Source organism: Catharus ustulatus, chromosome Z (genome assembly GCF_009819885.2).
Source record: "Catharus ustulatus isolate bCatUst1 chromosome Z, bCatUst1.pri.v2, whole genome shotgun sequence".
Taxonomy (NCBI): Eukaryota; Metazoa; Chordata; class Aves; order Passeriformes; family Turdidae; genus Catharus; species Catharus ustulatus.
The window spans coordinates 50,511,194-50,524,560 of NC_046262.2; positions in this window are offsets into that span (position 1 = coordinate 50,511,194).

Here is a 13,367-nt window from a genome sequence, read left to right on the forward strand (position 1 = left end):
CCCAACCATTCCATAAATCCTTTACATTTTTTCACAGGCAGATGGTTTACATTTTCCATACTCTCTTATATCTGCATTGGATAAAGATTTTTATCTTACAGTGACTTCAGCTGAAAAATAAGGACTCATCCATCATACCATTATACCACCTTTCTTTGTTTGAGAAAATGTCTGAGGAGCACTATTATAAGTTTATTACCAAATCTTAGGATTTTATAAACCATTTTGACATGAAGTACTCATTGGAGGCTATGTAAGAGTTAAGAATCAATAATTTATGTGGGATTCCTTCTGCATCTTCTAGTCAAAAACCTCAGAGGTGGAGGATAGTATTTTTACTTGATTTTTCTGGGCTCAGAAGAAATTGTAATATCGATGTGGTTCAGAAAAAGATGATTTAGTACCCTTCTCATTTGCTCCTCCAGAAGTGCTTTCTTTCTTTTCATACTATTACAAGATGAGTGCCTTCTTCAGCCAGTGCTGCCAAGAACAGGGTGTAGCCCCCATACAAGTCATTAGTTCATTAATTCAGCAGTCTAAACACAAAGTTTAGAAGGCAAAGTCATATCAGTTGCAGTAATTCGGCTTTATCCCAGTATTCATGATAAGAAACAGTTTTGTTACGCTAACCCAAAGTTTGGTCTGGCTTGTCAGCCCTAGAAGATCTTAACTGGAAAGAGTACCATGCTAGATTGTCACTCAGAAAATGATACTGCACAGGCATCGACAATTTTTACATGGAATTTAGAGAAGCATATAATTCACTAAATATGGATAGAAAGGGGGCAATTATCACTTCATTATTGCTGTTCTTTTTCCACTCTCTCTATTTCTTCTTCAGGGGGATGGGGGAGGTTTATGTTCTTTTCCTTTGCTCTCACAGACTCAGTGCAGGAGGGGGTGAACAGCTGCATGAAGGCAGGAATAAATAGTCAAGATTGAAGGAGGACAGGAAGTTTTGAAACCAGTGCTGTCACTAGAGACGTGTAAGATGAAATTGCACCTTCCACAGAGCTGAAGATTTGGTAATGTACCAGAACTCTGACAGAGACATTCTGTCTATGTGTGTGTATATCACATGCCCAGAAAGCACAGAGCTGGCTGCAGCAAAAAATCCAACTGGTGAAAAGTTCCAGCATTTCTACGTATTTTTCTTTTCACTTTAGTTGAAGGGTCTTTACTGAATTCTAGATGCTTCACTTGGAATTTAGAGCTTTATAGATTTTTTTGTGCCTTTTTAAAATAGTATCTATATTTTAAGTTACTGTTTTATTATATTTCTTAATAGTGGTTTTTATTAGAAGTACTGTAGATATTTCAGTAATAAGTGTATTAAACTTTATTCTGTAAATTAATTAGAGGGTAGGAAGTTGTAGTCATTATTTAATTGTTCACTGTTTCATAATCGATATTAAAAATGATAGTATGACTATAAAGCTAAGATGTGAACAATTTAAAACACATTTCTAAATTAAAACAAGTTGGAAATTACACAGTCTAATAGTTTTGAAGTGTTTTGCTTCCCATTAACTCAAACGTATCACTTTAATATTTCTCACCAAAATAATGTTTCCTGGTTTTTGCTCAAGATACATTCATATTCTACCTCTTGGCATGTAGCAAGATTTCCCTGGGTAGATGTGCTAGCTAACAACTATTAACTTCTCTGTCTATAGAGGGCGAGAGTAAAGCTAAGGATGCAGCCTTGAGCATGCCACCTCAGTAGTGAGTGGCTTTTGAAGAGTAAGTAAAGAAACAATAGAATAAAAAAAGGAGAAGAAAAACTGTGATACCAGTATGCTGGACATAAACCCCTAGTATTATTTTGCTACTTGCAGTCTCTGCTGCTGGTTATTTCGTGCTTACCTGTTTTTCTGGACCTCAGCAAGCTGTGCACTTGCACAACTTTGATTCATTTCACCAGACGGTTCCAGCAAATTGTATGGTCAAGATCTGATTCCCAGGGCAATTAGACGGGCTGGTCCTTTCTGTATGGTAAGATTCTTACTTAGTTCTGCCCATTTTCTGATGCTGCAGTAATTTTGTTGTGGTAATCAATTTTACACAGAAGAGGTTAGATACTTTAGGAAACAACCACGAAAACTTTCCAGTTTACCTAGAGAGAAGTATGCTTACACGAAGCATTCAGTGTAAAAGTTGTAACATTTGACCCCTAATAATTTCTCTTTTGGTTTTGAGGCAACTGTCTTTCTATAAAATTAAAACATGTAAAGCAAATAAGGGAACAATCATTCAGAATTTCCTCTCTTTTTTTTCCACCCCTCCTGTTGGAACTCTGTTGTTCCAGTTCTCTGATTATTTGGACAATTCCTGGAATTGCTTTTAATCTAAAAATTCCAGAAATGTTGTTATGCAGCTTGTCTGCATCTTTTTTTTTTTGTAATTGCAAATGAAATCACGTTGCTGCCAGAATTTACAATACAGAATAACAGAATCTCTAACTGTCCTAACCAGCTGTGTATGTTTGCATTCAGTGTTTTTCTTTTGAATAAAAAAAGTGTACATAAGCTGTAGCATTTTGTGAAGATATCTGGAGATCTGTTTCAGTATCAGACAGCAGAAAAATAATAATGTGCATATACTTACAGCACCATAATGCCAGACATTTTAGAAGGGGTTATCAGAAATTTATGCTCTTTTAATTGGCAGTATATATGACATTTTTCAATTAGAGCTACATTAACATCTGTAACATTCATGCTTTTACATACCTTCATCCCACACTTCTTTCCAGTTCCAAGTCTGTCACTCAGTTCCCATCACATGATCTCTTTCCCCTTCAGATAATTTGAGGAAAGCTCGTTTTTTTGTCACAGCCTCATGGCAGTGGCAGGTGTTGGTGTGCAAACTGCTACGCTGGCCATGCCCTCAATTTCTGCATGTGAGGCATTCATGCCTGGCGAGTTAGATGGTAGATGAGGCAATAGGCTCATTTTGGTGTCTGTGACCCATTTTCTTCAGACTGCTGGTAAGTATCTTTATTTCACAGCTGCTGGATAGATACATCAATGATAAAAATTGTGAGTTCCTCTACAGTACTGGATACATAAGCAACACTCTAATAAGAGTTCAGGCCAGGAAAACTGATGGCTGCAGAAGTGGAAGATGACTCTCCTAGGAATACTTTTAGCTTGTCTCTCTCTTTCCTGTGCTGTGGTTCATTGTCTCATTGAGTTGTGAGCTGCTGGGGTAGGGGGGAACCTTCCCTCACTTCCCCAGTGGGGAACTGACCCTCTCTGGTGGTACTAAGGGATAAGCATGCCAACAGACACCAATAAACACAGTTGTTAGGCGGAAGTTAGCTTGTTTGCAGTTTTACGAGGACAGTCATGATGTTAAAATGAAATTACCATTCCCCATGGTAAAGTCTTTAGCTCTTGCCTACTATGATCACATCACTTTGTTTTAGGGTTGACACAATGAATCTGGGAAGAGTACTGAGATAATTCTTGGGATACACTCCAAACATCATTATTTCTGCTATATACCCACAGCAAGGAATCATTAAGATATTTAAAGCAATCCCTGACTGCCATTTTATGATACAATAAAATATGTTTATGCAACTGAAGCATCTATTATGTGAGAGAAGGAAAAGAATGATTAAGTAGTGTAACAAAAGTGGCATACTGCCAGGGCTTTGGCTCACTTGCACTTTTTATAAATACAACTGTGTTAACTAAACTTTGAAAATACTTCCAGTTTGAAACATAAAGCCCACAAAAAGGGGCTGCATGCAGTAGTTCTGGTTTTGAGATGGAATCCTAAATAACTGCATTTGATTCAAAAAGTTTGTTTGGCATACTCCCCCTAATATTCTTTTGAAAAGCTACTTTTTGTTGTAGAAGATTCTCTAGCGATGGGATTAACCCTGTAATATACAGAAATGTGGTAAGGGGGAAGTAAACAAACTGAGAATGAAGTGAGCCATTATGGTAACTGTAGCTCGGTGTGCATTACCATTCAAGCAGTAATTATTTAAGGGTAAGTTAATTACCAAGGGAACAGAAGACATGTATCAGAAGCGGCTGCTGAAGAGGTAATGGAAGGGGCAGTGCTCTTTCTTTGGAAGGTGTATTGTCCACTGTGCTCTACATTGCTTTTCACACTTGACAATGTCTTCCTGGCCCAGAGAAGTAGTGGTCAAATACTCAACACCCATATAACACCAAAATAATTGCTTTGCTGTATATATAATTTCCAGACTAGTCAGCACCCACTCTGTATCTTATGACAGTGTTGGCCAGGAATTATGGCCCAGAGATTTGCAAAAAGACAAGAGATGAGATCTGTACTTTCCCTTTGTGTTTCCTAAGTCTAAATGCAGGCAAAATGATAGGATTCAATGTTTGAGATTTCGGTGTATTTTGAAATTAAATTAGGCAGACAGTTGTAAAGGTGTGGGTTCTAATGTACTCTTCCTTGTATCCAGCTTTAACAAACTGCTCACAAATGTCTCTTTTAGAGGTGAGGTGTCTTGGCCTTCACCTGCACAATACTCAGGGGAAATCTTTGCTGAATATGTTTCAATGTAACCTATGCAATATAGGGATGTCCCAATTACATGTTGCGTGTCATGAGATGTCTTTACTTTGAAATGCTTTATCTCTGGTCTGACCAAGGGGCAGAACAGGCAAAAGAGGAATAAACAAAATGTGTGTAATGTTACTCTACACAGTGGTTTCCAAAAATTTACTGCAGTAGAAGGCCAGCACTGGTGCCATTTTTTGACGACTCTGGAATTATTTTCTTGCCTTTCATAATTCATGCCAAAATCATTCTGTGTTTTAGTACTTTCCTTGTTTCTCTTTCTTCTGCATTTTGAAATGTTTTGATTTATGGAAGAACACCCTACCAAGGCTCAGGGTAGTTATAAACTACCTTGAGATGAGTAGTTGTTACTGATCTGTATTCTCTATGCTGAGTTTCATCTTTGTCTATCAACCTCAGCAGGAAAAACCTTTCCAGTGAAGTATCTGTTTATAACCTCTAAGGTACCATCAGTTTAAGCAGAGCATGGCACAGTAGACAGCTGAAGGGGAAAGAGAACACTTTGTTCTGTTACAGAAAGGAGCACTTCAGAGTTCACATTTTATTGGCACATACATTATTTCATGCGCATGGTGAGGGAAGAAGTCATGCAATGAGGGACCAAGGGAATATTAAATGAATCAACGGACTGAGGAGGTGCTTTGAAAGGGTAATCAAAACCAGGAGGATTTGTTACTTCAGAAAAGGAAACACTACAAAGAATAGACTGTTCATCCTGGACATCATTTGGAATGTGCATGAAATGGGTGTAGTTTTGGTAATGAAAACTGAACTTGCTTGACAATTTTCCAATAACTTCCCATGAGTTCCCAGAACAAAAGTTGCTTAAAACTTGCCTTTTGTAAATGAGCCCATGATAATCCTGGTATAGTTACGCTGGACATCTGCTTGGGCTTTGAGGTTTATCTCTCCTGAAGTGTCAACTTTGTGGGGGCGAGATATGGATCTTGTGGGGTTCAGTTTTAAATTCTGGCTAAAATTGCATCTGGGACCATACATTCTTCATTCTGGTCAGAATTGACCCCAGGGAAGAAAATTAAGACCCATTCATAATGCAAGGGACAGGAACTGAAAATGTGTGCATGTCCTATGGTCTGTGATGTGTGCAGTGGTCCCTCCAGAGCCAGAGGGACTGATGTGAGGACAAAAGTGGTACACGATGGCTGCGAGTGAGATGTAGTGATGTGCTGATATTTAAGATGACTCTGAGTCAGTATGATACTAGGGCAGTATAGGAATTATAGCGAGCCAGAGAGTTCCTGCAAGATGTGAACGATATCAATTTGGGACCACTGTGAGGTAAGAGTCCTAAGGACTAAAGTTCACTGAAAAGGCGTCAAGAGATTTTCTCTCCAAGTTAGTGAGTATATTATAAATTTACCAGAAGTCATCTGCTAACACTTCAACAAAATGATTCTGGTATGTGATGTCAGTCACCACAGCAGATCATCCCAAAGCCTTGCCAGGCAGTGGGAGGGGAAGAATTCTGGGGCTCCTGTTCTTTTGAGTGGCTAACCCTACAAAACCACACTTTTTTGCAATGTCAGCATTGAACTTCTAATGGCCTGAAGCTTTGAATACTTTACCAGGATGTCCTTGCTTTTCCCATGGTATTTGTTTTGGTTTATCTGCCTGCTAGGCTCTCTTCTCCCCTTACCTCACAACTAGATATACTAATTTCAGTGGAAAATGTGGCTAGCAGCCCATTTCTGTACTTTATCAATGTCATTCTTTCTGTTTCCAGAACAAACTAATGACATATGTTGCATGAACCTGAACTTTCTCAGGTTGAACTTGTCTTAGTTTTCAGACATTTCTCAGTTTGTGGGTTGAGTTTTTGCTTGGCACAGAGACTGTGTTTCTGTCACCCCTGTACCAGACATGGAGTGGGATGGTCCTTTTTTGACACATCCCTCTGTCCCTCATAGAGATTTGATAATTTCATGGTTTAGATTGATCATAATGGCACAGGTTCCTCATCTTGACTTTATAATAAAACTAACATTCCTGCAGTTTGGCTTCAGTGATTCAGAAATTATCCCCTTAATGAACTAGCTTGCTGCCTTCTAGGCCCTGTGCCTTCCTACCATTTCTCATCACCTTGCCATCAGCTCAGAGTCTTCTTCTCACTGATCTTTGTGTCACTACTGCCATCTTCCTCAGAATTGCATCCTGACTGTGCTCTCCTAAGACTTTTCCCATATACAGTAATTTCACTATTACAAGCCGCACCGATTATAAGCCTCACTTCCGGGGTGTCAGTAATGTTTTGTTTTTCCTCCATAAATAAGCCGCACCAGATTGTAAGCCGCAACTTTCGTTCGCAGCGAGAATCCGCGTGCAACTTTCACAAAATTGCCAATTAGTAACAGAATTGTGGGATCGTGGGGTTTACTGGCTTGGCCCTGCTTGGGGCAGCTGCCAGGGAGCGGCCTCAGCCCCACCCGCTGCTGCCGCCAGGAGACAGGGGAATGGTGTGCCCGGCCATTGCCACTGGGAGGAGGGAGAGGGGCTTGCCCAGCCGCTGCGAAGAGGGAGAGGAGTTTGCCTGGCAGCTGCCACCAAGAGGAGGGAGAGGGGCGTGCCTGGCCAGTGCCACTGCTGCGCCGCCGCCCAGGGCCAGGTGGGCTCCACCTCGGCTCGAGGCTGCTGCTGGCTCTGACTTCCGGGTTGGGAAATTTCCAAAATTTGTCCATATATAAGCCGCTCCTGAATGTAAGCCACACTTCTGGCTTGGGAGCAAAATTTTAGTCAAAATGGTGCGGCTTATAATCGTGAAATTACTAAAAACCACCACAGTACACTTAGGAGTTGGTGGCAGGCTGCAGTTCCACACAACTCTACCAAAAGAAGGAGCAGAAATACTTCTTAACTCTATTATTGTTCCTGAGCTGTTCTCAAAGGCATCTACTGTATCATTATTCCTGAAAGAAAATCCTGCTTTTGTAGCTCAGCTTTTCCAACACAGACAAATGATCAGAATGGTTGTATTTTGTTTCTTCTTTGTTTGGTTTTTGGGGTTTTGTTTTGGGTTGTTTCATGGGTTTGTTTGTTTGTTTAATATAAAGAGATACCCAAAGGCTCACCCACATTTTTTATTCTATCGTGATTTTCTTTTCTGCTCCAAAGACAGGGTCTAGTAACTAGCAGCATTATTATCATATACATATTAATTTTAACTGAAAAATGTGTTCCTATCTATTGTGAGTAGGAGTGTCCTATTTCTGTGTCTTATTTTATGTCACATTCTTTGTAGAAAACTGATTTGTACAAGAGCTCAGGGCACATTCCTTCCTCAGATCCATCCACGCAAAAGATTTATTAATTATATTTTGTTATTTATTTATTTTGAGCCTCTTCCATGATACATGTTTTATTGGACAGATCATATGTCACCAAGTGTAGAGATTTGCCAGAAATACTGAAACTCTTTGTCAGCCAATCGCACAGCTTCATGGAGAGATTTTTTTTTTTTTTAATTGTCTCATTGGAGCATTTGGAGATAGATGAGATCAGGTTTAGGGTTTGTCAGAGTAAACCTAGCAAGTGGAAATGAAGAACTGCAATGGGATTGCAAGCTGCACCATGACAAGAATTCTAAACAGGTACTGTGCTCTGAGATGCCAGAAGAACATACTAAGGGGTTAAACTGGAGACCTGCTTTATTCTCTTTATAAATCAGGCTCAAACCTCAGTACATTTCCTGCCAGAAAGATGCCTTGGAAAACAGACTGTTGAGGGTCTGTAGGGATTTACAGAGCTCTGGCCAATTTGATCACCAGTTGACATGTAGCCATATTCTGCAGTGAAACACAGATTTGTTGGACCAGTTAAGGAGGGAGTGTTTTGTGAACTTCTTCAAGAAGTCTATCTTTCAAAATATGATACCTGGAATCTGGGGATAAATGTGATGTGTAAGCTTTATGTCTATTGGAATCTTGGGTGTTTAAGTCTCCGTCAGCATGGGAAATCCCACCAGTGGTCTTTGGGTTTGACAGGTTTAGTGAAGATTTTAATGGGGAAAAAAGAAAAAACATGAGGTAATAACTTTTTTCACAGTAATTTTTGGAAATTTAACACATCTCAAAATGTGGCAGTTTCTAATCTTAGAGGACATATTTCAAACAATATTTTGAAATGTGAAGTATATCTCCTTTTTTTTTTTTTTTTTTGCTTTTTTGATGATGATGAGCCAACGGTGTTTGCTGTAGATGTGCAATAGCAGGGCTCTGTTCAAAATTAACTCCCAGTACAGAAAAATCAAGAGTTTTCTTAGGAAAGAAAGATTAAGTTGACATTTATAGATGTGGTGACCCTAAAGAAGCAAAGCAGTCAGTACAGAGGTCACAGCCCCCAAAGCATGTGCATTTCCAGGGAGTTAACTTGGGATTAGCTGTGATGCCCTGGACCTCTCTATTCTGGACTGAATACCCATCAGTGGCTGGAGTGCGCTGTGTGCCTCAGGAGAGACACTTCAAAGTTCCTGACAGACTGAGCATGGCCTACTGTTCTGAACAACTGGACTGGCTGGCACCAGCCTGATGCAGATGAAGAGGTTATTTCCAGCAGGAGCAGCCATGGCTTTCTCTTCTACTATCCCCCTGTCCTGACAGGAAAGCAAACTGGATGCCCTAAGGTTCTGCTTATTTCCCTTCCAGCTCCCTCTGCAGCTCCAGGGCTGAAGTAAGCTTTGTGAAGCATTTCCTGTACTTGGCTGTTGCAGTTTTAGGCTTGAACACCATCCAAGAGCCCTCCTTGCAATAAAAGCAGATGAAATGAGAGGAGACACATGGGTCGTTGATCCAAATCCATTGTTCCCACTCCTCTCTGGGTGAGAAAAAGTTTACAGTATCCCAATACATCAAGTTTTACTTGATATTCCTCCTAGAGAGCTGATAAATTTCAGAATGACAAGTGCTCTACGGACAAGTACTACATTCCTGGTTGATTTCCGCAAAGCTCCCAGAAAAATAATGGGCACCTAAAAGCTTGTAAAACATACAATAAAAAGAGACAACGATTTAAAAAATGATACTATTCATCATATTAAGCAATATCAATCTACTAACCACTTCCCCGCAGTCTGACAGGATGCAAGCCTGAAAATGTTGGCATATTTGGAGAAAAGCTGTTACCTCTACAAACTGTTTTTAAGTGCAGTAATAATGACAAAACATTAAACTTCACAAGCCAAGAAGTTAAATGGTGTCTGGAACAAAGTTTCATGGATACACTCATCCTTTTTTTATTGAATCTGCAACAATTTTCTTTCAAAACTTCATTCCAGAGTGCATTGTTCCAAAGGGGCTTTTTCTTGCTAAGCAGACTAATGAAAATGTGATGTTTCTTTGCCATATAGCCTCAGTTGCAAAACTTAGTTTATCAGTCCTGTCAACTGCCTGCCAAAAGTTCAAAGCCAGCTGATAGTATCACCAACTATTAAAAAAAACCCCAAAAACTTATAAAACTGCAACCTCATTTATTTTCATCTTCTCCTCATATTCTGGTTAGTGGTTTTCATGTCAGTTGTGCATACTTCTTTGTTGCTTTCCACACTGTTCTCTTTACATTTCCTAGAAATGTTTTCCTGACCCTCTCCAAGGATGAAGTGCCTTTCCTACGTGTCCTGCCTTCAAACAGGTCTGCAGGTCTTGCAGGCTTCTTTGAGCACCCTCAGCTCTTTGGAGGGCATCTTCAGCACCGTGACTGCTCACGGATTCATCATTATTTTATCTTACCCATCCTATTTAGGGACTACTCTGTTGTCCTCCACTAGCAGAAGTACGCAAAGAAATAGCTTTGTTTTGCTCCAGCGGCTGTTCTTCCTCCAGTGGTGGAAGCTGTTGCTCCTGCCCAGCATTTGCTGTGCAGATCCAAACCATCCCAGTAGTACACAGATCTACAGAGGCAGTCAACAAAGCCCTGATAAACAGCTCACAGCTGGTCCATCAAAAGAGAACAGAATTTACACATTTTTGCACAGTTTCATTGGCTGCAAGACCAAGGATTATCAGTGGCCTGTCAGTCTGAAACACCAATTAATATATTTTAATTAAAGCATGGGTTAAAAAAACCCTCTGGTTGTAGACTGTACATCATTACCAATAACAGTAGCATTTTGATCATGCTTCCCTGCATACAACTATTTAACTAGATGTATATAATTTGTGCTAAAAGAACTTGTTTGCTCATGTAGTGGCCACTGCACAACGACATCTCACTCAAAATCATTAAGCTGAATTTTCAATTTCATGCTTTTCAATGACATTGCAATACCTGGTCAAATGTGACCCTTTAAAATTTGAAATCTTTTCCATGTTGCCTTTCTGTATTGCACTGTACTGGCCAATTAAGGCAGTCTGGTCAACACAAATACAGATCTATGTCCAGTTACTACTGTGACAACTTCAAAACTTTTAATTCACTCACAGTACCAGGACTGCACAGTATCTCTTCAGGGCAGACAAAGTGGAACAGTCTGATGATGGGTTTGGTTTCAGCTTGTTTGGATTGCTTGTTTGTTTGCTTTGTGTTTTTGTTGATTTGGTTAGGTTTGTTGGGGTTTTTTTCTTATTGGGGAAAAAGTGTCATTCTTTCAAGTCTAATTCTAGTTCCTTAGTTACAAGTATCATGTGTGTTGAGCTTGAAGATACATACTCCATAAAGAATAACATAAAGTGTTCATCCTGAGTCTGTAGGAAAGCTGAGAACTTCTGAAAAGTGTTCAGACAGAAAGAAGATAAGGTCCTCACCTGCTCATGCTTTGTTCATCTGTATAAAAGTTATTTGCAGCTATGCTAACTGTGCATGGTCACCTGTAACTCACACTTCCGACTTCAGGTGGTTGTGAAACTTCCTGAAATATCCACTTATTTGGACCTTCAGAGCAATGGTAAAAGTGCAGCTTTTTCATGGCAGCTTCAGCATCTTCTATGAGATAGTTCATGCCACAGATGCTCCCAGGCATTACAGCATTTACATTATTGTTAAAGAAGGACAATATATGATGCAGAGCAAAATACACTTTGTGAAATGAGCAGACTGAGTTTTTAAAAAGGGGGGAACAGGGGGACTTCACTGTGCGCATGGATTCCTCATGCCTAGAAGTTCTTATCTTGTAAAAACAGAAGAAATCAGGCACTTCCCCAAAACCTGAAGAAGAAACATGATCAAATCCATTAAAACCAAAGATTCAGGAGTGCTGATGACCCTCAACTGAATGCTGGAATTGCCATATAAGCCATGACTCATTTTCAAATTAGAATGAGCAAACCACCAAGAATGTGATTGAGGGGATCATCTTTCAGCTTAAAAATTATTTCACATTGCTTAAACATGTAATTACCCTTTTTCTTAGCAATCAGTAGATATGATTCATGATGACATTGCAATATTTTTTATGAAAGCAATACTATTAAGCTTAAAATCTTGAAAAACTTTAGGGGAGGGTCACTGTAACATCTTGCTACTTAAAATATATAAAATTTCCTGGCCAGCTGCCATAGGAAATGTTATTTACCATACTGCACCTTAATACACATTAGATCCCATGCTGTCAGATGTGACCTTTCTCTGTTGTTCAAAATCTAGGGGACACCAATAGTATTTTGAAAGCTGGTGAGCATGGCGCAGACCCCACTATCTGAAACAAGATATTAAAGTTTGTCAGATGCTTTGGTGCTTTTCAAAGCAACAGAACTGTCTGACTTCTATTATAACAGGTGATTTGTTTCTTCCTTCAGATATGTATCCAAAGTGTCTTCTGACTTAAATATAAGCCTCCTGTTTCTGTCCAAGGTCAGGATTTGATCTGTGCTATGGCCTGAATAAGAAACTCTGCCTCACTTGCTGGGTCAGAGCACCTGGGTCAGAGAGTGTAGGATCTCCTGCATCTTCAGCTCCAGGAGCATGTCGTTCAGATGGCTTAACTTTGCAAAGTTCAGCAGAAGCTCCTCACATGTTTTGTACTGCATGTGAACTATTTTCCAACTTCCAACATTCCCTGGTATATGTGTTCCCACCAGGAGGGGAACGTCCAGTTGTGGCCTTCACCCATCAGTCACTTCTTGAGATTATAAATTGTTTGAGAGGAAAAGGTAGTTAAACAACACTTTCAAAAGCATTTATATCTAAGTCATAACTATTGTGGGTTTGTGTTAATGGAGGGAAGTAGCAGGTTTGAATTCTCCACTGAAGGCAAGAGAAAATCAAGTGTGTTTAACAGACATGAACTTTAAACTTTGAAACATATCCCTGCACTGTTAATAAGGGTAACTTTCCCATGGTCTGCACTACTTATCACTGAGAAGTTCTGCTTCTTTTCACAGATGTCGAATTAAATGTCTCACTTTTAATTTTGCCTGTGCATTGTTTTGAGGAATTGAGTGTATGAGAATGGCTTTACTGTACAGTGTTGAGGACGAATAAAAGAAATTTGAAAAACCAGACAGGGAAATCCTCCTTAATTTTCTACAACATCTGTGCTCCTCTTCACATTATGTCCTTCTCTGCAGTGCTATATTTTCTATTCTGATCTTTCTGGGAGAACATTCTTCTTACCTCTTGTGTCACTGCTTCTTGTATGGGACGGACAAGCTCTTTGGACTGGCACAACAAACTGGTTCCCAAACTTACAATGCCAACAAGAAGGAAAAGATACTTTCCTAAACACTAGAATACATTTTCTGTGAAATATTTAAGTGGCATGTAGTAGGTCGTACTTGTTGGAGGGCAGTTAGTTCAGGGCTGCAGGTCTGGCAACCTCCAAGAGATGGCTGGAGATAAAGTCTTAACAG